The sequence below is a fragment of the Arachis stenosperma genome, chromosome 5 (assembly GCF_014773155.1).
Source record: "Arachis stenosperma cultivar V10309 chromosome 5, arast.V10309.gnm1.PFL2, whole genome shotgun sequence".
Classification (NCBI taxonomy): Eukaryota; Viridiplantae; Streptophyta; class Magnoliopsida; order Fabales; family Fabaceae; genus Arachis; species Arachis stenosperma.
In genome coordinates, this window is record NC_080381.1 from 113,158,236 (window position 1) to 113,169,429 (window position 11,194).

General features: G+C 40.2%; 2 non-coding genes across 2 annotated transcripts; both read right to left on the bottom strand.

Annotated features, from left to right (window-relative positions):
- Window positions 1–2,719: 2,719 nt before the first annotated feature.
- Window positions 2,720–2,827, bottom strand: LOC130983815 (small nucleolar RNA R71). Its single transcript, XR_009087789.1, has one exon. It is a non-coding gene; the product is annotated as a small nucleolar RNA R71 (small nucleolar RNA).
- Window positions 2,828–10,418: 7,591 nt separating this feature from the next.
- LOC130984896 (small nucleolar RNA R71) lies at window positions 10,419–10,526 on the bottom strand. The gene has a single exon (XR_009088800.1). It is a non-coding gene; the product is annotated as a small nucleolar RNA R71 (small nucleolar RNA).
- Window positions 10,527–11,194: the final 668 nt, after the last annotated feature.

Genomic DNA, 11,194 nt, shown 5'->3' on the forward strand with positions numbered 1-11,194 from the left:
TCCGGCCTGAACGAGAACCGACAGATGATTAGCCTATGCTGTGACAGAGCATCAGGGACGTATTTTCACTGAGAGGATGGGAGGTAGCTGCTGACAACAGTGAAACCCTACACGAGCTTGCCATGGAAAGGAGTAAGAAGGATTGGATGAAGGCAGTAGGAAAGCAGAGAGACGGAAGGGAAGGCATCTTCATACGCTTGTCTGAAGCTCTTACACCAATGATATACATAAGTATCACTATCTTTATCTTTTATGTTATTTTCGTTCATCACCATATACATTTGAGTTTGCCTGACTAAGATTTACAAGATGACCATAGCTTGCTTCAATGCTAACAATCTCCGTGGGATCGACCCTTACTCACGTAAGGTATTACTTGGACGACCCAGTGCACTTGCTGGTTAGTTGTGCGAAGTTGTGTAATGCCATGGAATTGAACCACCAAATCTTTTGGAGTTCATGACCAGGGATTATGAGAGTTGTGAAAAGTATTGTTCACAATTTCGCCCACCAAGTTTTTGGCGCCGTTGCCGGGGATTGTTCAAGTTTTGAGCAAGCTTTTGGTAACAATGCCTGGGATTGTTCTAGTTTGGACAACTGACGGTTCATCTTGTTGCTTAGATTAGGTATTTATTTTTTTTCGAAATTCTTGAAGATGAATTCTAGAGTTTCATGATGATTTGTTGAAATCTGGCTGGCTGAGAAGCCATGTCTAATCTGATTGGACCGAGGTTTCAACTTATCACCACAAGAGCTTGTTGATTTTCATCAATTTTGCTTTTGGAGCAGTGATCTGCTAAGGCTTGGCTGACCTTTGGTCATGTCTAGTGTTTTGGACCGAAGCTTTCTTTGAAAGCTTGGCTGGCTGTGAAGCCATGTCTAATTCCTGGACCGGAGTCTTAGACTAGCATTGCACTGATTCCTGGAATTCTCATTAAGAATTTTGATACCTTTTTTCACTTAATTTTCGAAAAACACAAAAAAATTTATAAAATCATAAAATCTAAAAATATTCCTTGTTTGAGTCTAGAGTCTCATCTTAAGTCTAGTGTCAAATGCATGTTTTTGTTATATTTTTCGAATCCATGCATATATTTCTTTGTTTGATCTTTGAATTCTTTTGGCTTGAGTGTTTATGTGTCTCATATAGTGTTAGTAGTGTACAAACTGCTAAGTTTGGTGTCTTGCATGCATTGTTATTTGATTCTTATTGCATTTTGATTATTAAAAATCCAAAAATACTTTTAATTTGTGTCTTTTCAAGTCAATGATACAAAGAATTGAAGATTCAGAACATGCTGCAGAGGAATTATACAGAAAAAGCTGAGCATTCAAAAATGCCCAGTGAAGAAGGCAGACTGGCGTTTAAACGCCAGCCAGGGTACCTGGTTGGGCGTTTAACGCCCAAAGAGGTAGCATTTTGGGCGTTAAACGCCAGAATGTATACCATTCTGGGCGTTTAACGCCAGGATGGTGCTAGGGGGAAGATTTTGTTTTCAAATCAATTTTTTTTCAAGTTTTCAAAGCTTTTCAAAATCAAATCTTTTTCAAATCATATCTTTTCAATCAAATGTTTTTAAAATCAATTTCTTTCCTTTTTCAAAAGATACTTACTAACAATTAATGATTTGATTGAACATTTTTTGCCTTTTCTGTTAAGGAAGGTTTTATGTTTGAATCATATCTTTTCTTGTTAGGCAAGTCACTAATTTTCGAATCAAATCTTTTAAAAGTGTTTTCAAAACATATCTTTTAAAATTGTTTTCAAATCATATCTTCTCAATCACATTTTTTTTTACCATAACTTTTCAATCAAATCTTTTTAACCTCATCTTTTTCAAAATAGTTTTCAATCAAATCTTTTTTATTTCTAATTTCAAAATCTTTTTCAAAAATCACTTGATTTCTTTTCCACTTTCAATTTTCGAAAATTATCAATCAATTTTTAAAATGTTTTTAACATCTTTCTAATTAATTTTCGAAAATCCTCTTCCCTCTTTCCCACATCCTTCTATTTATGGAGTACTACTCCTCCTTAATGCACAATTCGAACCCTATCTCATCAAGTTCGAATTCTTCTACCTTATCTTCTTCTATTTTTCTTTTCCTCTGACACTTCAAGGAATCTCTATACTGTGACATAGAGGATTCCACATTTCTTTTCTCTTCTCTTTCATATGAGCAGGAGCAGAGACAAAGGCATTCTTGTTGAAGCTGACCCTGAACCTGAGAGAACCTTGAAGCGAAAGCTAAGAGAAGCCAAGGCACAACTCTCTTTAGAGGACCTGACCGAATTCTTCAAAGGAGAAGAACACATGGCAGCCGAAAACAACAACAATGCCAACAATGCAAGGAAGGTGCTTGGTGACTTCACTGCACCTACTCCTGATTTCTATGGGAGAAGCATCTCTATCCCTGCCATTGGAGCAAACAACTTTGAGCTTAAGCCTCAATTAGTTTCTCTAATGCAACAGAATTGCAAGTTCCATGGACTTCCAATGGAAGATCCTCATCAGTTCTTAGCTGAATTCTTGCAAATCTGTGACACAGTCAAGACTAATGGGGTTAACCCTGAGGTCTACAACTGATGCTATTCCCTTTTGCTGTAAGAGACAGAGCTAGAATATGGTTGGATTCTCAACCTAAAGAAAGCCTGGACTCTTGGGAAAAGCTAGTCAATGCCTTCTTGGCAAAGTTCTTTCCGCCACAAAGATGGAGTAAGCTTAGAGTGGAGGTCCAAACCTTCAGACAGAAGGATGGAGAATCCCTCTATGAAGCTTGGGAAAGATACAAACAATTAATCAGAAGATGTCCCTCAGACATGCTTTCTGAATGGAGCATCATAGGTATTTTCTATGATGGTCTCTCTGAACTATCCAAGATGTCTCTGGATAGCTCTGCTGGAGGATCTCTTCATTTGAAGAAGACGCCTACAGAAGCTCAAGAGCTAATTGAAATGGTTGCAAATAACCAATTCATGTACACTTCTGAAAGGAATCCTGTGAACAATGGGACTAATCAGAAGAAAGGAGTTCTTGAGATTGACACTCTGAATGCCATATTGGCTCAGAACAATATATTGACTCAACAAGTCAACTTGATTTCTCAAAGTCTGTCTGGAATGCAAAATGCACCTGGCAGTACTAAGGATGCTTCATCTGAGAAAGAAGCTTATGATCCTGAGAACCCTTCAATGGAAGAGGTGAATTACCTAGGAGAACCCTATGGAAACACCTATAATTCTTCATGGAGAAATCACCCAAATTTCTCATGGAAGAATCAAGAGAGACCTCAACAAGGTTTCAATAACAATAATGGTGGAAGAAACAGGCTTGGCACCAACAAGCCTTTTCCATCATCTTCTCAGCAACAGACAGAGAGTTCTAAGCAGAATACCTCTGACTTAGCAACAATGGTCTCTGATCTAATCAAAACCACTCAAAGTTTCATGAATGAAACAAGGTCCTCCATCAGAAATTTGGAAGGACAAGTGGGACAGCTGAGCAAGAAAATTACTGAACTCCCTCCTAGTACTCTCCCAAGTAATACAGAAGAAAATCCAAAAGGAGAGTGCAAAGCCATAACCATGGCCAAATATGGAGAGGAAAGAGAGGAGGTGGACGCCACTGAGGAAGACCCCAATGGGCGTGCACCAATCTCCTCTGAGTTCCTCAATGAGGAACAATGGGAATCTGAGGCTCAAAATGAGACCATAGAGATTCCATTGGACTTATTTCTGCCATTCATGAGCTCTGATGAGTATTCTTCCTCTGAAGAGGATGAGTATGTCACTGAAGAGCAAGTTGCTAAATACCTTGGAGCAATCATGAAGCTAAATGACAAGTTATTTGGAAATGAGACTTGGGAGGATGAACCACCTTTGCTCACCAAAGAACTGTATGACTTGTCTAGGCAGAAACTGCCTCAAAAGAGGCAGGATCCTGGGAAGTTTTCTATACCTTGCACCATAGGCACCATGACCTTCAAGAAGGCCTTGTGTGACTTGGGGTCAAGTGTAAACCTCATGCCCCTCTCTGTAATGGAGAAATTAGGGATCTTTGAGGTAAAAGCTGCAAGAATCTCATTGGAGATGGCAGACAGCTCAAGAAAACAAGCTCATGGACTTGTAGAGAATGTTTTGGTAAAGATTGAAGACCACTACATCCCTACTGATTTCATAGTCCTAGAGACTGGGAAGTGCATGGATGAATCCATCATCCTTGGCAGACCCTTCCTAGCTACAGCAAAGGCTGTGATTGATGTTGATAAAGGAGAATTGATCATTCAAGTGAATGAAGAATCCTTGGTGTTTAAGGCTCAAGGATATCCCTCTGTCACCATGGAGAGGAAGCTTGAAGAGCTTCCCTCAAATCAGAGACAAACAGAGCCCCCACAGTCAAACTCTAAGTTTGGTGTTGGGAGGCCACAACCAAACTCTAAGTTTGGTGTTGAACCCCCACATTCAAACTCTAAGTTTGGTGTTGGGAGGTTCCAACATTACTCTGATCATTTGTGAGGCTCCATGAGAGCCATCTGTCAAGCTACTGACATTAAAGAAGCGCTTGTTGGGAGGCAACCCAATGTTTTATAGTTAACTATTTTCTTTTGTTATTTTATCTTTTTTGTAGGTTGATGATCATAAGAAGTCACAAAAACAATGAAAAAAGCAAAAACAGAATGAAAAACAGGAAGAAAAACAGCACACCCTGGAGGAAGATGCTGCTGGCGTTCAAACGCCAGTAATGCTAGCTGTTGGGCGTTTAACGCCCAGTCTGGCACCATTCTGGGCGTTTAACGCCAGAAAGGGGCACCAGACTGGCGTTAAACGCCAGTAAAGGGCAACAACCTGGCGTTAAACGCCAGGAATGGGCACCAGCCCGGCGTTTAACGCCAGAAATGGCTCAAAACGTGAATTTTGATGCCACTTGGTGCAGGGATGACTTTTCCTTGACACCACAGGATCTGTGGACCCCACAGGACCCCACCACCACTCTCTCTCTTCTTCCCCCACTCACCAATCACCTCAAAACCTCTTCCCCAAAACCCTTCACCTATCAAATCCCATCTTTCTCTTCACCACTCACATCCATCCTTCATAAATCCCCACCAACCTCACCCTTCAAATTCAAACCACTTTCCCTCCCAAACCCACCCATAATGGCCGAACCCTTACTCCCCTCTCTCCTATATATACCCTTCTTCAACCCTTCATTTTCCCACAACCTAAACACCCCTTCTTTCCCTTCTTGGCCGAACACACCACCTTCTCCCTCTTCCTCATTTCTTCTTCTTCTACTCTCTTCTTTCTTCTTTTGCTCGAGGACGAGCAAACATTTTAAGTTGGTGTGGTAAAAGCGTTGCTTTTTCATTTTTCCATAACCATTATGGCATCCAAGGCCGGAGAAACCTCTAGAAAGAGGAAAGGGAAGGCAAAAGCTTCCACCTCCGAGTCATGGGAGATGGATAGATTCCTCTCAAGGGTGCATCAAGTCCACTTCTATGAAGTTGTGGCCTTGAAGAAGGTGATCCCCGAGGTCCCCTTTTCACTCAAAAAGGGTGAATATCCGGAGATCCGCCATGAGATCCGAAGAAGAGGTTGGGAAGTACTCACCAACCCCATTCAACAAGTCGGAATCTTGATGGTTCAAGAGTTCTATGCTAACGCATGGATCACAAAGAACCATGACCAAAGTGTGAACCCGAATCCAAAGAATTATCTCACTATGGTTCGGGGGAAATACTTGGATTTTAGTCCGGAGAGTGTAAGGGTGGCGTTCAACTTGCCTATGATGCAAGGAGATGAGCATCCTTATACAAGAAGGGTCAACTTTGATCAAAGGTTGGACCAAGTCCTCACAATCATATGTGAAGAGGGCGCACAATGGAAGCAAGATTCAAGAGGAAAGCCGGTTCAATTAAGAAGGCATGACCTCAAGCCCGTGGCTAGAGGATGGTTAGAGTTCATTCAACGCTCAATCATTCCCACTAGCAACCGGTCCGAAGTTACCATAGACCGGGCCATCATGATTCATAGCATCATGATTGGAGAAGAAGTGGAAGTTCATGAGGTTATAGCCCAAGAACTCTACAAAGTGGCGGACAAGTCTTCCACCTTGGCAAGGCTAGCCTTTCCTCATCTCATTTGTCACCTCTGTTATTCAGTTGGAGTTGACATAGAAGGAGATACCCCCATTGATGAGGATAAGCCCATCACCAAGAAAAGGATGGAGTACACAAGAGACCCCTCTCATCATGAGATCCTGAGATTCCTCAAGGGATGCACTTTCCTCCACAAAATTATTGGGAGCAACTAAACACCTCCCTAGGAGAGTTGAGTTCCAACATGGGACAACTAGGGTGGAGCATCAAGAACACTCCATCATCCTTCATGAAATTAGAGAAGACCAAAGAATCATGAGGGAGGAGCAACAAAGACAAGGAAGAGACATTGAGGAGCTCAAGCACTCCATAGGATCTTCAAGAGGAAGAAAGAGCCGCCATCACTAAGGTGGACCCGTTCTTTGATTTCCTTGTTCTTTATTCTTCTGTTTTTCGAATTTTATGCTTATGTTTATCCATGTTTGTGTCTTGTGATCATTAGTGTCTTAGTGTCTATGCCTTAAAGTTATGAATGTCCTATGAATCCATCACCTTTCTTGAATAAAAACGTGCTTAATTGAAAAAGAAAAGAATTGCATGAATTCTGAATTTTATAGTAGTTTAATTAATTTGATGTGGTGGCAACACTTTTGTTCTCTGAATGTATGCTTGAACAGTGCATATGTCTTTTGAATTTGTGGTTCATGAATATTGGCTCTTGAAAGAATGATGAAAAAGGAGACATGTTACTGAGGATCTGAAAAATCATTAAAAATGATTCTTGAAGCAAGAAAAGAAGGAAGCAAACGAAAAAAAAAACAGAAAAAAAAGAAAAAAAAGAGAAGAAAGAAAAAGAAAGAAATAAAGTTGTGATCCAAGGCAAAAGAGTGTGCTTAAGAACCCTGGACACCTCTAATTGGGGACTTTAGCAAAGCTGAGTCACAATCTGAAAAGGTTCACCCAATTAGTGTCTGTGGCATGTATGTATCGGTGGTAATACTGGAAGACAGAGTGCTTTGGGCCACAGCCAAGACTCAATAAATAGCTATGTTCAAGAATCATCATACTTTACTAGGAGAATCATTAACACTATCTGGATTCTAAGTTCCTAAAGAAGCCAATCATTCTGAATTACAAAGGATAGAGTGAGATGCCAAAACTATTCAGAGAAAAAAAGCTAAAAGCCCCGCTCATCTAATTAATACTGATCTTCATAGATGTTTTTGGAGTTCATTGCATATTCTCTTCTTTTTATCTTATTTGATTTTTAGTTGCTTGGAGACAAGCAACAATTTAAGTTTGGTGTTGTGATGAGCGGATAATTTGTATGCTTTTTGGCATTGTTTTTAGTATGGTTTTAGTATCTTTTAGTTAGTTTTTAGTATATTTTTATTAGTTTTTAATTAAAATTCACTTTTCTGGACTTTACTATGAGTTTGTGTGTTTTTCTGTGATTTCAGGTATTTTCTGGCTGAAATTGAGGGATCTGAGCAAAAATCTGATCCAGAGACTCAAAAGGACTGCAGATGCTGTTGGATTCTGACCTCCCTGCACTCGAAGTGGATTTTCTGGAGCTACAGAAGCCCAATTGGCGCGCTCTCAACGGCGTTGGAAAGTAGACATCCTGGGCTTTCCAGCAATATATAATAGTCCATACTTTGCCCAAGATTTGATGGCCCAAACCGGCGTTCAAAGTCACCTCAAGAAATTCCAGCGTTAAACGCCGGAACTGGCACCTAATTGGGAGTTAAACGCCCAAACTGGCACTAAAGCTGGCGTTTAACTCCAAGGAGAGTCTCTACACGAAAATGCTTCATTGCTCAGCCCAAGCACACACCAAGTGGGCCCGGAAGTGGATTTTTATGTCATTTACTCATCTTTGTACACCTTAGGCTACTAGTTATCTATAAGTAGGACCTTTTACTATTGTATTAAGGGGACTTTTGGTAGCTATCTTCGTTTTATGCTATCTTAGATCATTGGGAGGCTGGCCATTCGGCCATGCCTAGACCTTATGCTTATGTATTTTTCAACGGTGGAGTTTCTACACACCATAGATTAAGGTGTGGAGCTCTGCTGTACCTCGAGTATTAATGCAATTACTATTGTTCTTCTATTCAATTCCGCTTGTTCTTTGTCCAAGATATCACTTGTTCTTCAACTTGATGAAGGTGATGATTGACGCCCATCATCCTTCTCACCCATGAACAAGGTGACTGACAACCATTCTTGTTCTACAAGCATCTGAGGCTTAGTGAATATCTCTTGGATTCCTGATTGCACGATGCATGGTTGATCGCCTGACAACCGAGTGCTCGCCTGACAAACGAGCCAACCATTCCGTGAGATCAGAGTCTTCGTGGTATAGGCAAGAACTGATGGCGGCATTCAAGAGAATCCGGAAGGTCTAACCTTGTCTGTGGTATTCTGAGTAGGATTCAATGACTGAATGACTGTGACGTGCTTCAAACTCCTAGCAGGCTAGGGCGTTAGTGACAGACGCAAAAGTATCAATGGATATTATTCCGGCCTGAACGAGAACCGACAGATGATTAGCCTATGCTGTGACAGAGCATCAGGGACGTATTTTCACTGAGAGGATGGGAGGTAGCTGCTGACAACAGTGAAACCCTACACGAGCTTGCCATGGAAAGGAGTAAGAAGGATTGGATGAAGGCAGTAGGAAAGCAGAGAGACGGAAGGGAAGGCATCTTCATACGCTTGTCTGAAGCTCTTACACCAATGATATACATAAGTATCACTATCTTTATCTTTTATGTTATTTTCGTTCATCACCATATACATTTGAGTTTGCCTGACTAAGATTTACAAGATGACCATAGCTTGCTTCAATGCTAACAATCTCCGTGGGATCGACCCTTACTCACGTAAGGTATTACTTGGACGACCCAGTGCACTTGCTGGTTAGTTGTGCGAAGTTGTGTAATGCCATGGAATTGAACCACCAAATCTTTTGGAGTTCATGACCAGGGATTATGAGAGTTGTGAAAAGTATTGTTCACAATTTCGCCCACCAGTAGTGCATTGGGCGTTAAACGCCAGAATGTGCACCATTCTGGGCGTTTAACGCCAGGATGGCACAAGAGGGAAGATTCTGTTTTTAATGCAAATTTTTTTCAAGTTTTCAAAGTTTTTCAAAATCAAATATTTTTCAAATCAAATCTTTTCAATCAAATGTTTTCAAAATCAATTTCTTTCCTTTTTCAAAGATACTTGCTATCAATTAATGATTTGATTCAACATTTCAAGTATGTTACCTTTTCTGTTGAGAAAGGTTTAATGTTTGAATCATATCTTTTCTTTGTAAGCAAGTCATTAATTTTTAAAATCAAATCTTTTTAAAATTGTTTTCAAATCATATCTTTTCAATCATATCTTTTTAAAACCATAACTTTTTAATCATATCTTTTTAATCACATCTTTTTCAAAAACAGTTTTTTCTGATTTCTAATTTCAAAATCTTTTTCAAAAATTACTTGATCTCTTTCTCACTCTTGATTTTCGAAAATCAAATTAAAGTTTTTCAAAATGTTTTTAAAATCTTTTTAATTAATTTTCGAAAAATCTCTTCCCCTCTTCTCACATCCTTCTATTTATGGAGTACCACTCCTCCTCAATGCACAATTCGAACTCTATCTGACTAAGTTCGAATTCTTCTCCTTCTTCCTTCTATTTTTCTTCTTCTCTGACACCTCAAGGAATCTCTATACTGTGACATAGAGGATTCCACATTTTCTTGTTCTTTTCTCTTTCATATGAGCAGGAACAAAGACAAAAGCATTCTTGTTGAAGCTGACCCTGAACCTGAAAGGACCTTGAAGCGAAAGCTAAGAGAAGCAAAGGCACAACTCTCTGTAGAGGACCTAACAAAAATCTTCAAAGAAGAAGAACCCATGGCAGCCGAAAACAACAACAATGCCAACAATGCAAGGAAGGTGCTGGGTGACTTTACTGCACCTACTCCCGACTTCTATGGGAGAAGCATCTCTATCCCTGCCATTGGAGCAAACAACTTTGAGCTTAAGCCTCAATTAGTTTCTCTAATGCAACAGAATTGCAAGTTCCATGGACTTCCATTGGAAGATCCTCATCAGTTTTTAGCTGAATTCTTGCAAATATGTGACACTGTCAAGACTAATGGGATTGACCCTGAGGTCTACAGACTTATGCTATTCCCTTTTGCTGTAAGAGACAGAGCTAGGACATGGTTGGACTCACAACCTAAAGAAAGCCTGGACTCATGGGAAAAGCTAGTCAATGCCTTCTTGGCAAAGTTCTTTCCACCTCAAAAATTGAGTAAGCTTAGAGTGGAAGTCCAAACCTTCAGACAGAAGGATGGAGAATCCCTCTATGAAGCTTGGGAAAGATACAAACAATTGATCAGAAAATGTCCTTCTGACATGCTTTCTGAATGGAGCATCATAGGTATTTTCTATGATGGTCTCTCTGAACTATCCAAGATGTCTTTGGATAGCTCTGCTGGAGGATCTCTTCATCTGAAGAAGACGCCTACAGAAGCTCAAGAACTAATTGAAATGGTTGCAAATAACCAATTCATGTACACTTCTGAAAGGAATCCTGTGAACAATGGGACAAATCAGAAGAAAGGAGTTCTTGAGATTGATACTCTGAATGCCATTCTGGCTCAGAATAAGATATTGACTCAACAAGTCAATTTGATTTCTCAAAGTCTGTCTGGAATGCAAAATGCACCAAGCAGTACTAAGGATGCTTCATCTGAAGAAGAAGCTTATGATCCTGAGAACCCTTCAATGGAAGAGGTGAATTACCTAGGAGAACCCTATGGAAACACCTATAATTCTTCATGGAGAAATCATCCAAATTTCTCATGGAAGGATCAACAGAGACCTCAACAAGGTTTCAACAACAATAATGGTGGAAGAAACAGGTTTAGCAATGGCAAGCCTTTTCCATCATCTTCTCAGCAACAGACAGAGAATTCTAAGCAGAACCCCTCTGACTTAGCAACCATGGTCTCTGATCTAATCAAAACCACTCAAAGTTTCATGACTGAAACAAGGTCTTCCATTAGGAACTTGGAGGCACAAGTGGG